The sequence below is a fragment of the Arachis hypogaea genome, chromosome 1, assembly GCF_003086295.3.
Source record: "Arachis hypogaea cultivar Tifrunner chromosome 1, arahy.Tifrunner.gnm2.J5K5, whole genome shotgun sequence".
NCBI lineage: Eukaryota > Viridiplantae > Streptophyta > Magnoliopsida > Fabales > Fabaceae > Arachis > Arachis hypogaea.
The window spans coordinates 79,224,757-79,240,181 of NC_092036.1; the positions used below are offsets into that span (position 1 = coordinate 79,224,757).

At 36.9% G+C, this 15,425-nt stretch overlaps 1 non-coding gene across 1 annotated transcript; it reads left to right on the forward strand.

Annotated features, from left to right (window-relative positions):
* The first annotated feature begins 680 nt into the window (after positions 1-680).
* On the forward strand, positions 681-784 carry LOC112713767 (small nucleolar RNA R71). Its single transcript, XR_003158732.1, has one exon. It is a non-coding gene; the product is annotated as a small nucleolar RNA R71 (small nucleolar RNA).
* The last annotated feature ends 14,641 nt before the right edge of the window (positions 785-15,425 follow it).

Genomic DNA, 15,425 nt, shown 5'->3' on the forward strand with positions numbered 1-15,425 from the left:
TCTTACTCAGCTGGCCCACTTGTGCCTCCAGATTTCTAATGGAGGACCTTGTTTCACTCTTGAAACTTAAAGTGGCCTTAGACAGATCAGAGACTAAGTTTGCTAAGTTAGAGGTGCTCTATTCAGAATTCTCTGTCTATTGCTGAGAAGATGATGGATAAGGCTTGATATTACTGAGCCTATTTCTTCCACCATTATTAAAGCCTTGTTGAGGCTTTTGTTGATCCTTGCATGAGAAATTTGGATGATTTCTCCATGATGAATTATAGGTGTTTCCATAAGGTTCACCCATATAATTTACCTCTGCTATTGCAGGATTCTCAGGATCATAAGCTTCTTCTTCAGAAGATGCCTCTTTAGTACTGTTGGATGCATTTTGCCATCCATTCAGACTTTGAGAAATCATGTTGACTTGCTGAGTCAACATTTTGTTCTGAGCCAATATGGCATTTAGAGCATCAATTTCAAGAACCCCCTTCTTTTGAGGTGTCCCATTATTCACGGAATTCCTCTCAGAAGTGTACATGAACTGGTTATTTGCAACCATGTCAATAAGTTCTTGAGCCTCTGCAGGCATTTTCTTTAGGTGAATGGATCCACCTGCAGAATGGTCCAGGGATATCTTTGAGAACTCAGAGAGACCATAATAGAATATATCTATCATGGTCCATTCTGAAAACATGTCAGAAGAACATCTTTTGGTTATCTGCTTGTATCTTTCCCAAGCTTCATAGAGGGATTCACCATCTTTTTGTTTGAAAGTTTGAACATACACTCTAAGCTTGCTCAGCTTTTGAGGAGGAAAGAATTTAGCTAAGAAAGCTGTGACCAGCTTATCCCAGGAGTCCAGGCTATCTTTAGGTTGAGAGTCTAACCATGCTCTAGCTCTATCTCTTACAGCAAAAGGGAAAAGCATGAGTCTGTAGACTTCAGGATCTACTCCATTAGTCTTAACAGTCTCTCAGATCTACAAGAACTCAGTTAAGAACTGGTAGGGATCTTCTGATGGAAGTCCATGAAACTTGCAGTTCTATTGCATTACAGCAACTAATTGAGGTTTCAGCTCAAAACTGTTTGCTCCTATGGCAGGAATTGAGATGCTTCTTCCATCAAACTTGGACGTAGGTGTGGTATAATCATCAAGCATCCTTCTTGCATTATTGTTGTTGGGTTCGGCTGCCATCTCCTTTTCTTGTTCAAAAATTTCAGCAAGGTTGTCTCTGGATTGTTGTAATTTAGCTTCTCTTAGTTTCCTCTTCAGAGTCCTTTCAGGTTCTGGATCAGCTTCAACAAGAATGCCTTTTTCCTTATTCCTACTCATATGAAAGAGAAGAGAACAGAAAAAAGAAGAGGAATCCTCTATGTCACAGTGTAGAGATTCCTTTATGTTAGTAGAAGAAGAAGGGAATAAAGAAAGGAGAATCCAAACACAAGGGTGAGGATAGGGGCAGAGATTTGAGATGAAGAGAAGTGTTAGTAAATGAACAAATAAATAGGATAAGATGAGAGACAGAAGTTTTCGAAAATAATTTTGAAAAGGAGTTAATGATTTTCGAAAATTAAGATAAGAAATAAAATTAAAATTAAAATTTAAAACAATTAATTAATTAAAAAGAATTTTTTGAAAATTAGAGAGAGAAAAGTTGTTAGGTGGTTTTGAAAAAGATAAGAAATAAACAAAAAGTCAAATAGTTAGTTGAAAAAGATTTGAAAGTCAATTTTTGAAAAGATAAGAAGATAAGAAGTAAGAAAAAAAATTTTAAAATCAAAATTTTTTGAAAAAGATAAAATTTTGAAAAAGATATGATATAAAATATAAGATAAAAAGATATGATTAAAATTAAAATTGATTACTTTACTAACAAGAAACTAAAAGATAAGATTCTAGAATTTAAAGATTGAACCTTTCTTAACAAGAAAGTAACAAACTTCAAATTTTTGAATCAATCATATTAATTATTAGTTAAGTTTCGAAAATAAAAATAAAATTAAGAAAAAGATTTTTGAAAAATATTTTAAAGAATTTTCGAAAATTAATAAGAAAAATGAAAAAGATTTAATTTTTGAAAAAGTTTTAAAAAGATAAGATTTTTAAAATTTGAAAATTTGACTTGACTTACAAGAAACAACTAATTTTAAAATTTTTTGACTAAGTCAACCCAAATTTTCGAAATTTTGAGAGAAAAAAAGGAAAAGATATTTTCTTTTATTTTAAAATTTTTAATGATGAGAGAGAAAAACAACAAAAATGACTCACAACATGAAAATTATGAATCAAAACACATGATGCATGCAAGAACACTATGAATGTCAAGATGAACACCAAGAACACTTTAAAGATCATGATGAACATCAAGAACATATTTTTGAAAAATTTTTGATGCAAAGAAAACATGCAAGACACCAAACTTAGAAATCTTTCATGTTTAGACACTATGAATGTAAAAATGCACATGAAAAACATCATGCAACACAAAACAAGAAAATTTAAAGATCAAACAAGAAGACTTACCAAGAACAACTTGAAGATCATGAAGAACACTATGAATGCATGAATTTTCGAAAAATGCAAGAACAAGATGAATATGCAATTGACACCAAACTTAAAACATGACACTAGACTCAAACAAGAAACACAAAATATTTTTGGTTTTTATGATTTTATGAATGTTTTTGTATTTTATTTTATATTTTTCGAAAAACATAAAGGAAAAAGGAAGTAATGAATTCAAAGTCCTCAATCAAAATCCCAGGAATCATACCAGGTTAGTCTAAAGCTTGATTGCCAGCCAAGCTTCAGCATACCATTTTGAAACTCTAGAATTCATTCTTAAAAACTCTGAAGGATTTTTCGAAAACAAAGGGAAAATTTTGAAAAATATTTTTGAAAACTTTTTGAAAAGAAAATAAAAAAGAAAATTACCTAATCTGAGCAACAAGATGAACCGTCAGTTGTCCATACTCGAACAATCCCCGGCAACGGTGCCAAAAACTTGGTGGACGAAATTGTGATTCATACTTAAATTGTTGTTCGAAATTGATTCCCAGGTAATGGTCCCAAAAACTTGGTGCTCAATACCATGGTCTAAACATAATTTCACAACTTCGCTCTACTAACCAGCAAGTGTACTGGGTCGTCCAAGTAATAAACCTTACGTGAGTAAGGGTCGATCCCACAGAGATTGTTGGTATGAAGCAAGCTATGGTCATCTTGTAAATCTCAGTCAGGCGGATAATAAATGGTTATGGAGTTTTCGAATAATAATAGTAAATAAACAGAAAGTAAAGATAAAAATACTTATGTAGATCATCGATGGGAATTTCAGATAGGCATATGAAGATGCTGTGCTCCTTCTGAATCTCTGCTTTCCTACTGCCTTCATCCAATCCTTCTTACTCCTTTCCATGGCAAGCTGTATGTAGGGCATCACCGTTGTCAATGGCTACATCCCATCCTCTCAGTGAAAAAGGTCCAAATGCTCTATCACCGCATGGCTAATCATCTGTCGATTCTCGATCATGTTGGAATAGAATCCCTTGATTCTTTTGCGTTTGTCATCACGCCTAACAATCGCGAGTTTGAAGCTCGTCACAGTCATTCAATCCCGGAATCGTACTCGGAATACCACAGACAATGTTTAGACTTTCCGGATTCTCATGAATGCCGCCATCAATTCTAGCTTATACCACGAAGACTATGATCTCACGGAATGGAAGGCTCAGATGTCAGGCGAGGGCAACCATGCGTCGTGCATCAGGAATCCAAGAGATATGTGCCCGGTCTAAGGTAGAACGGAAGTGGTTGTCAGTCACACGTTCATAGGTGAGAATGATAATGAGTGTCACGGATCATCACATTCATCATGTTGAAGTGCAACGAATATCTTAGAATAAGAATAAGTTGAATTGAATAGAAAATATTAGTAATTGCATTAAAACTCGAGGTACATCAGAGCTCAACACCCTTAATCTATGGTGTGTAGAAACTCCACCGTTGAAAATACATAAGTGAAGGTCTAGGCATGGCCGAATGGCCAGCCCCCAAAATGTAATATGAATTCGAAAATAAGGAGCAGGACCTATGGTCAAAAGACCGAATGGTCAAAGACCCAGAATACAATAGTAAAATGTTCTATTTATACTAGACTAGCTACTAGGGTTTACAGAAGTAAGTAATTGATGCAGAAATCCACTTTCGGGGCCCACTTGGTGTGTGCTTGGGTTGAGTTTGAGGTTTACACATGCAGAGGCTTCTTTTGGAGTTGAACGCCAAGTTGTAGCGTGTTTTTGGCGTTCAACTCTGGTTCGTGACGCGTTTCTGGCGTTTGACTCTAGAATTCAGCATGGAACTGGCGTTGAGCGCCAGTTTACGTAATCTAATCTTGAATAAAGTATGAACTATTATATATTGTTGGAAAGCTCTGGATGTCTAATTTCCAAAGCTGTTGAGAGCGCTCCAATTTAAGTTCTATAGCTCCAGAAAATCCATTTCGAGTGCAAGGAGGTCAGAATCCAACAACATCAGCAGTCCTTTGTCAGCCTTTTATCAGAGTTTTGCTCAGGTCCCTCAATTTCAGCTAGAAAATACCTAAAATCACAGAAAAAAACACAAACTCATAGTAAAGTCTAGAAATGTGTGTTTAGCATAAAAACTAATGAAAACATCCCTAAAAGTAGCTAGATTATACTAAAAACTATCTAAAAACAATACCAAAAAGCGTATAAATTATCCGCTCATCAGAAGTGTTATTGTTATTGGTTATGTAAAGGTATATTTTGGGGTTTTTTTAAGATAAGAAGCCAGAATAGTAAATGGCAAAAGGAATAAACTAATAACTAGAAAAGCTCTTGGCAAGGTATGCGAATTGAATGTCCTATCCTAGTTATCCTTATCAATTGTGATGAGAATTGTTCATTGCTCCCACTTGGTCAACCTCTAACTATGAAGGTATGTCAAGTGGATAAATCAAGTTGATTTTCCAGGTCCTAGTCAACTCCTATAAAAAGACTAGAGTTAGTGAAATTCAAATCAACTAGCAAACATAACAATTATCCATTAACAAAGGAGTGTGATAACTCAAGTGTCACCAATTACTCAACCAGAACCAAGAGATTCAATAACAACAAATGGACGAACAAATAATAAACATGAAATACCTCAAATTGCATTAATAAGAGAAATCAAATCTAACATGAGAATTCATAAATTAAAGTAATAGAATAAATAAAAGTAGAAGAGAAACTAAATCGAAGGAACATTGAACCTGAAATTGGAAAGAAATAAACCTAAAACTAAGAGAAATCCTAAATCCTCAAACCTAGAGAGAGGAAAGAGCCTCTCTCCCTAGAATCTACATCTAAAACCTAAAAATTGTGTATAATGAGAAGTGTCTGATGAATGAATGATTTTCCCACTCTGCAGCCTCTAATATGTGTTTTCTGGGCCAAAAACTCGGTCAAAAACAGTCCAGAAATTGCCCACAGCGATTTCTGTAGTCGCAGTATGTCGCGCATAAGCGCCAGGTGCGCGTGCGCACCGATGGACTTTTCGCTAATGTGCGCGTGCGTGTCAGGTGCACGTGCGTGTCGCCTAGCTGCATGGCCACTATGGCAAATTATATATCATTTTGAAGTCCCGGACGTTAGCTTTCCAACGCAACTGAAACAACCTCATTTGGATTTCTGTAGCTCAAGTTATGATCGATTGAGTGCGAAGAGGTTAGGGCTGACAGCTTTGCAGTTCCTTCAGCTTCTTGTATTTCTTTCACTTTTGCATGCTTCCTTTCCATCCTCTACGCTATTCTTGCCCTGTAATCTCTAAAAACACTTAAAACACATATCAAGGCATCGAATGGTAATGAGAGAGGATTAAAATTAGCTAAATTAAGACCAAAGAAATATGTTTTCAATCATAGCACAAAATCAGGAAGGAAAATACAAAACATGCAATTTACATGAATAAATGTGATATTAGTGGATAAAATCCACTTAATTAAGCACAAGATGTATCACGAAATAGTGGTGCATGACAAAGCAACTCCAATCATTCAACATATTCCTATTATTGATTCCATTTAATTCTTTATCCCTGTTTACCTTTCAAATATTTGATATAAAAAGTAATTTATACAAAGTTAAACCAACTCCTTCTGATTCGCCTGGCTAAGACCTACAAGATAACCATAGCTTGCTTCAAGCCAACAATTCTTGTGGGATCGATCCTGACTCACTCAAGTATTAATTGGATGACACAGTGCATTTGCTGGTACAGCTGTACGGAGTATGGGGATTCGTGCACCAACAGATTTAGGGGAAAAGGTGGGAGAGACGATAAGAAATGTCATAGATACTAATGTGTTCACTATGAGGGGGAAAGAAGAAACAATTCTCAAAATTCCAATACTGTTGGACATAACTAAACCTTTGAGAAGGATTTTAAAAATTTCAAGCAAAAACAACAAAGTCATAAAGACTCAGATAAAGTATAAGACAATTGGAAACTTTTTCCACTATTTTGGTTATTTAAGGTTTGAAATCAGAGCTTGCGGTTAATATTTGGAGGACTTGGTGAATGGAAGTTAACGGGAGGAACAATGGGGACCTTGGCTACAAGCTAAACAATTTGGGAGGAGGATTAGAAACCAAAAGGAAAATCAACACCCGAATTAGAGGAACAAATTTGGAGAAGGAAGAGAGAGAAAGAGATCAAACAAACCAACACCCGTGTGTCTAATCAAAGGTTTTTCCAACCTATCTATCTAGGATAATAATTCACAGCTACGGGGTGATGAATAAGCATCTTATAGTTATTTTCTAGCTAAATAGCTTAATAAAGTGAATAATTGCTGTTAAATCTATTGTATTTTGAGCAAAATCACTCCAATGATCTTGTGTGCATGTTTATAGGAAATTATTGAGAAACAAGGAGAAATGAGCCACTAGAAGGGTGAAGAATAGGGTAGTAGTGGAGCAAGGCTCTTCATGGACATGCAACCTCCTTCATGCCAGAACCACGCTGAGCCAAGTTCGAGAGGGATGGTGAATAAGGATTCATTGAGGGTGTCGCACGTTGCCCACGCTGCCCTCACGCCAGTCATGCATGGTTTGCTCCCAAGGACGTGCCCCAACGTCCTTCATGCCAACAACAACACCCATGAAATCTCTCTAAGAACCCAAGGTCACAGGCGTGCACTCTAGGGACACCAACAACACGCCAATTCATTCCAAAGCATGCATGCATTGAAGGCGTGCCAACCTCCCTCACGCTATTTCATCTAAAGGCAAGTGAGGATCACAGGCATGCACTCCAAGACACGCCCGTTCAAGTCAGGATCGTTGGCGTGCCAGCCTCTCTCACATTCTTCATGCCTGTGCATTCTCCCAGAGACGCCAGTTCATCCTCCTTCTTGCATGCATCGCAAGCATGTCACCACACACACGCAACCTCACGTCCACACATCTCCAGCATTTACTTCATTGAAGGCGTGTCATCCCAACGACGCCAACCTCATGCCAGTTCAAGCCTCCAAGTCTCCTTGTCGCAGGCATGTTCTCCCTCTCACGCCAGCGTCACATCCTTGAGACTCCCTTCTTGCATGAGTCGCAAGCGTGTCTCAAATCCATACTTCCCTCACGCTACACCCATGCCCTTGGAGCCCTCTTCATGCAAGGATCGAAGGCGTCTCTCCACAGCAATGCTAGCCTCACGGCCATGGAGTTCCATCCATGTAAGCATCACATACGCCCCACGTTTAGCACACCCCGGCCACACCCAAGCTTTCCTCCTTCCTTCTAGGGACGTGCTTCATGCCACTGTCATGCCAAGGCCACATTCGGCCAAACTCCAGGGGCTACAAACTTTGGAAGCATTAAAGGTGTGCAAACATTACTCATATCACACACACGCCAGCACTCTCTCATTACACACGTGCAACGTGGCTTACTTAAATCTCATGCCAATATTCCTTCAAGGTGCATCTCTAAGCCCAAAAGCTAATCAAGCCCATGAGGCATCAAAGAATAAGGATCCAACTGAGGAGAAGAATCATGGGGAGTGCATGACTTAGGAAGAAGAGTAAATTTGATGTCATTTGAATTTAATTTGAATTTGAATTTTAGTTTAATTAGGTTAGAGTATAAAAGCCCAAGGAGAACATGTTGTTAGGATTTTTTTTTGTTTTTGATTTTTTATTCTTTTACGTTTTGATCATTCTCTTTGAATTGGAATTTTTCTCACAATCATGAGTCACTAAATTCTCCTTCTTTAAGAGAAGGAGCTCTATTAAATTCTAATGGATTGATATAATTATTTTTCTACCTCTGATTCATGCATTGATTGTTCTTTAAAAAGAATTCTCGTTCTTCATTTTAAGGAATTGAATCTATTGGAAAATTGTTCAATTCTAATTTGCATTTTATGCTCATATGGGAAGAATGGGTTTTAGAAGTATGTTGAAACTCTTTCTCACACTTCTTATGGTTTTAGATCTAAATTTGATAAGTGACATTTACTCAACCAGATTTGGATCTTAAGAGGTGTGTGGTTTTAAATTAGGGAATGTGTTTCACTTCTTTTCATGGACAATTGATTAAGAAATTAGCAATCGATTAAATTAAGAGAAATTGAATTATCAAAAAATTGAGATTTAATTACTTATGATTTTCAGAGATCTATATTTGGATGATTGAGGTGAAAGTCAAAATCATTGATCCTGAGGATTTAGCATCTTTACACCTTAACGTTTTTAATCAACTTACTTTTTATTCCTTTAATTGCTTCTATTAAATCACTTTTCTTTAATTGCTTTCATTTCTATTAGTTCGTTGCTTCTATTCAATTCACTGTTGTTGCTTTTAATTCCTTGTTTAATTGTGATTGCCTTCAATTCAGTCATTATTATTTCATTAGATCTCTGCTTGTTTTTAATTCACTGATATTCTATTTAGATCTTAAATTTAAAATTGAACAATGTTTAACCACATTTTGAATTGTTCAACTAGATTAATCAATTAATCATTGCTTGCTTAATCGTTAATGCTTGTGAAAACGATAACTTACTCACTGTGGTATTACTTGATACGATTTGATGCATGATAAACTCCGATTTTGTGGTTTATCTTGTGCTTATTTTGGGAGATTTTATCACCTTTTCTCACATTTATTCAATGAAATAGCATGGTTTTGCAATTCTCCCTTGATTTGTACTTAAATGTGAAAACATGCTTTTTAGGCCCTAAAATAGCTAAATTTAATTCACTTTAATTTCATTTGATGCCTTGATATATTTGTTGAGTGATTTCAGGTTCATAAGGCAAGTATTGAATGGAAGAAGTGAGGAGAAAAGCATGCAAAGTGGGAGAACTCATGAAGAAATGAAGGAACCGTAAAGCTGTCAAGCCTGACCTCTTCGCACTCAATCGACCATAACTTAAGCTACAGAGATCCAAATGAGGCGGTTTCAGTTGCGTTGGAAAGCTAACATCTGGGGCTTTGAAATGAAATAAATTTTTCCATATGTTGCTTCGCGTATAGGGGCGCGCACGCGCAATGTGCGCGGACGCGCCGATTGAGCACGTGACCCACTAAAGAGCAACTCGTGGCCAGCGATTTCTAGCTCATTTTGGGCCCAATGCAACTCATTTCTGATGCTATTGAACCCAAGGATTGAGGGGGGAATGAACCAAGTAGTCATAGTTGAGTTTTCATCATGTTTTAGGCTAGAATTCTAGAGAGAGAGGCTCTCTTCTCTCTCTAGATTTTAGGGTAGCTTTAGTTAATTCTTCTTGGATCCAAGGTTTAATTCATGTTTTGATTTACTTTTCCTTTACAATTTCTTGTTCATCTACTCTTCCTCTCTCTAATTTTATATTTCATTCTTGCAATTGTTATTTTGTTGTTGATGCACTCTTTCTTCTTCTATTTCCCTTCAATGAAATTTGAAGTAATTCATGTAGATCTTGTTTCTTTTAATTGTTGTGTTAATTCTTTACATTTGATTATTGTTAGATTTAATTCTTGTTGTTGATTTACTATGCTTTCCTTTTATGCCTTCCAAGTGTTTGATGAAATGTTTGGTTGGATTTTAGTATAGATCTTGATCCTCTTGGCCTAGGGAGAGTAATTAGTGACGCTTGAGTTATCTAATTCTTTTGATTGATCGACAATTGGAAGTTGCTAATTGATTTGGATACCACTAACGCTAGTCTTCCCCTTGGGAGTTGGCTAGGACTTGTGGAATCAAGTTAATTCATCGACTTGACTTTTCTCCTTGGTTAGAGGTTAACGAAGTGGTAGCAATAAACAATTTGTGGTCATAATTAAGGAGGATAACTAGGATAGGACTTCTAATTTTCATATCTTGCCAATAGTTTTGTTAGTTGCTAGTCTATTTTCTTTGCCATTTACATTTCTTGTCCAAAATCTCAAAAACCCCAAAATACCTCATAACCAATAATCATACACTTCATTGCAACTCCTTGTGAGACGACCTGGAGTCCAAATACTCCGGTTAATTCTTATTTAGGGTTTGTTCTTTGTGACAACCAAAATTTTTGCATGAAAGGATTATTGATTGGTTTGGAAACTATACTTTACATCGAGACTCCATTAGATGAATTCTAAACCGTCAAGAATCCGATCATCAGTGCACTTGCCGATAGTTTGTGAATTTTTTGCATCAAGTTTTTGGCACCATTGTCGAGGATTAATCATGATTAACAACTACCATATTAATTGATTACCTAGATTAGACACTTTTTCGTTTGTTTTTGTTACTTACTTCACTGGAAATTCCCTTCACTTTGATGTAAGAAATTTTAATTTCTCTTTCTCTTGGTGTCTTTATGTTTATGTAGGGAAATCAAGAAGAGGAACCTCTTTAATTTTATCTTGAAATTGAACAGACCCTCTAGAGATTGAGAAAAACAAGCTAGAAACAAGAGGGTGGTAGAAGAAATCAAAGAGGAATCAGAGAACAACATGGCAGACAATCACAACAATGTTGTCAATGGCAAAAATGCTATCCATGGTCATCAAGCTAGAAGGATACTTGGATCCTACACTACTCCCAATCTTAGGAATTGTGGGAGTAGCATTATAACACCCACTGTGAAAACTAACAATTTTGAGCTGAAGGCATAACTTATCTCATTAGTACAACAGAATTGGCAATTTGGAAGAAGTTTTCAAGAGGATTGGTGGACGAAATTGTGATTCATATGTTCTTGTATTTTGTAAAATTTATTGCTTTTTCTTCCCTTGGCAATGGCGCCAAAAACATGATGCCAATACCATGGTTCACAACTTCGCACAACTTAACCAGCAAGTGTACTGGGTCATCCAAGTAATACCTTACGTGAGTAAGGGTCGATCCCACAGAGATTGTTGGTATGAAGCAAGCTATGGTCACCTTGTAAATCTCAGTTAGGCAGATTAAATGGTTTATGATAAGTTCGAAAATTAATAATAAACAGAAAATAAAATAGGATAGAAGTACTTATGTAAATCAATAGTGGGAATTTCAGATAGGCGTATGGGGATGTTGTGCTCTTCTTGAATCTCTACTTTCTTATTACATTCATCCAATCCTTCTTATTCCTTTCCATGGCAAGCTGTATGTAGGGCATCACCATCGTCAATGGCTACTTTTCATCCTCTCTGGAAAATGGTCCTATGCGCTGTCATTGCATGGCTAATCGTCTGGAGGCATCACCCTTGTCGATGGCTACATCCTATCCTCTCAGTGAAAATGGTCCAAATGCTCTGTCACAGCACGGCTAATCATTTGTCGGTTCTCAATCAGGTTGGAATAGAATCCCTTGATTCTTTTGCGTCTGTCACTAACGCCCAGCCTTCAGGAGTTTGAAGCTCGTCATAGTCATTCAATACCGGAATCTTACTCGGAATACCACAGACAAGGTTAGACTTTCCAGATTCCCAGAATCCTACTCGGAATACCACAAACAAGGTTAGACTTTCCGGATTCCCATGAATGCCGCCATCTATCTAGCTTATACCACGAAGATTCTATTGGGGAATCTAAGAGATATGTGCCCAGCCTAAGGTAGAACGGAAGTGGTTGTCAGTCACGCGCGTTCATAGGTGAGAATGATGATGAGTGTCACGGATCATCACATTCATCAAGTTGAAGTGCAACGTATATCTTGGAATAAGAATAAAAGAGAATTGAATAGAAAATAATAGTAATTGTATTGAAACTTTAGGTACAGCAGAGCTCCACACCCTTAATCTTTGGTGTGTAGAAACTCCACCGTTGAAAATACATAAGTGAAAGGTTCAGGCATGGCCGAATGGCCAGCCCCCAAAACGTGTTCAATAGTCTCCTAAGATGAAGAATAAAACAAAACTAAGACCAAAGATGAAACGTGGTCAAAAGAGACGTCTAATACAATAGTTAAATGTCCTATATATACTAGACTAGCTACTAGGGTTTACAGAAGTAAGTAATTGATGCATAAATCCACTTCCGGGGCCCACTTGGTGTATGTTTGGGCTGAGCTTGATCTATCCACGAGCTGAGGCTTCCTTTGGAGTTGAACGCCGAGTTATAGCATGTTTCTGGCGTTCAACTCCGGGTCGTGACGTGTTTCTGGCGTTTGACTCCAGACAGCAGCATGTACTTGGCGTTGAGCGCCACTTTACGTCGTCAATTCCCAAATAAAGTATGGACTATTATATATTGCTGGAAAGCTCTGAATGTCTACTTTCCAACGCCGTTAAGAGCGCGCCATTTGGAGTTCTGTAGCTCCAGAAAATCCATTTTGAGTGCAGGGAGGTCAGATTCCAACAGCATCAACAGTCCTTTTGTCAGCATTTTTCAGAGTTTTGCTCACGTCCCTCAATTTCAGTCAGAAATTACCTGAAATTACAGAAAAACACACAAACTCATAGTGAATTTAACATAAAAACTAATGAAAACATCCCTAAAAGTAGTTGAACTTACTAAAAACTACCTAAAAACAATGCCAAAAAGCGTATAAATTATCCGCTCATCATGGATCCTAATAAGCACATCTCTAACTTGCTCCAAATATGCAACACAATTAAAACTAATAGAGTGCCTGTTGGAGCATACCAGTTGATATTGTTCGCATTTTTTGTGAGAGATCGAGCTAAACAGTGGCTTGAAACTCAACTAAAGGAGAACATAGCAATTTGAGAAGATTTGGTTTGCAAGTTCATAACCAAATTCTTCTCACCATAAAGGTTAATCAAGCTAAGAACGGATGTCCAAACATTCAAATAATAAGAAGAAGAATCTCTTTATGAAACTTGAGAGAGATACAAAGAAATGCTTAGGAGATTCCCTTTGACATGTTTGTAGATTGTGTTCAACTTCAAATTTCCTATGATGGAATCAATCCCAATTCAAGGAATTCATTAGACAATTTAGCTGGAGGATGTTTACACATGAAGACTACTGGTGAAGCGTTAGAGTTGATAAAGATTATTACTAACAATCAATATTTGTACTCCTCAGAAAGAAATATGAAGAGAGGGGTAATGGAGCTAGATACATTGGATACTATTTTAGCACAAAACAATGCTATGTCCCAATAAATTACTGCACTCACAAAGCAACTTGGGAATATGCAAGTATTTGCATTAGGAACACAAGGCCTTTCTTATGAGATGGGTGGAGGAGCCTCTTTTAGTGAAGGTTGTGAACCATTTAATCTTAACCCTGTTGAGCAAGTAAACTATATGGGAAACCCTCCTAGACCACCACATAATGACCCTTACTCAAAAACCTACAATTTTGATAGAGGAATTACCCCAATTTTGGATGGAATAACCAAAGCCAGAGAAACAACAACAACTTCAACAACTTTAGCAACCCTCATCCATAACAACCAGCTCAGCCACCTCGAAACCCTCAAAAATCTTCTCCACTTGAAATTTTCTTGGAAAAGCTTCCTAATTCACAACCACATTTGTCCAATCAACCATAAACTTCATGCAAGAGACCAGAGCTAACTTTAAAAAACAAGAAGCATCCATTAAGAATTTGAAAGTGCAAGTGGGATAACTTCCTAAACAATTTGCTGAGAAACCTTCAAATTCCTTTCCAGTGATACTATCCTAAACCCAAGAGAGGAATATAAAGCCATCACCCTGAGGAGTGGCAAGGTGTTAAGTGAAGAAACCCCAAGCAAAGATACACAATTTGAAGTCATGGAGGAAGCCCCTCATCAAGAAGACCATGTCCCTATACCTTTGACTTAAACCCCACAAGACAAATCAGGAGGGAAGCCAAAAGTGCAAGAATACAAAGCAAGAATTTTATATGCTCAAAGACTACAAAAAGAGACTGATGAGTTTGAGATTCACTCTCCTCCCAATAATATTGATGAATCCGCTCTTGGCAAGCGCACCAAAATTATCATCAAGTATTAACCTACAGTGGAGTGGGATCGTATCCATAGAGATTGGTAGATTTGAACAATTTAAATTAATTGGTGAATTAGTCAAGCTTAACAGAGTAAGTTGTAAGTGCAGAATTATAAATGGCAGAAACATAAATGGCAAAAGAATAAAGGAAAGCAATAAAGTGCAGAAATGGAAATTGCAGGAATGTAAAGGGGAATGGGAATTTGCAAAATGTAAATAAAAGCTATAAAAGAACGGGAGATATAAGAATGGGGGAATTCATTGAGATCAGGAGATATTGTCTCTTTGGATTAAATCCAACTCATATCCTCTTCAATCATGCAACTCATTGACCTCTTGGCAATCATGATTGATTGAGCCCCAATCCCTTGGTGACTCAATCTCTCAGATCTTGAGCAATAGCCATTTTCTTGGTCTAATTGCTCATGAAGAGAGATATGCTTGGTCCCTGATTATACCATACATCATCATAGATCCAAGTAGAGGGAGGATTGTATGTCGCCATATCCAAAACAAAACCCAGATTCTACTCAAGTGTGAGAAGGTATTTCTAGCATGGTTTCATGTTTCCTTTTCCAAGGTTCCCATGAAACCCATTTTGCATTCAATCTCTTTTCTAAGTTAATTGAACACTAAGCATGAAAATCAAAATTCCTTCTAGAAAATCAAAGAGAAGATGAAGAGAAGAAGAAATTTACTATCATTAATCCATCAAGTACAATAGAGCTCCCTCTCTCAATGAGAGGGAATTTAGCTACTCATAGCTCAGAAAGAAAGTACTAAAGATGGAAGAGATGAAGTGTGAAAAGTGAAAAGTGAAAAGTGAATTGAAAACTAAAACTCTACAATCTCTTGAGATAATGATCTCTGTGACTTCTTAACCCCCTTTTTCCAATAATTCCAAGGGTATTTATACTACTCCTAGATCTAGAAAATAAAGGAAATTACAAAAGTGAAAATAAAATTACAATTTGGAGGGAAAAGAAACTCAACAAACATGATCTTCTAGCTAGCG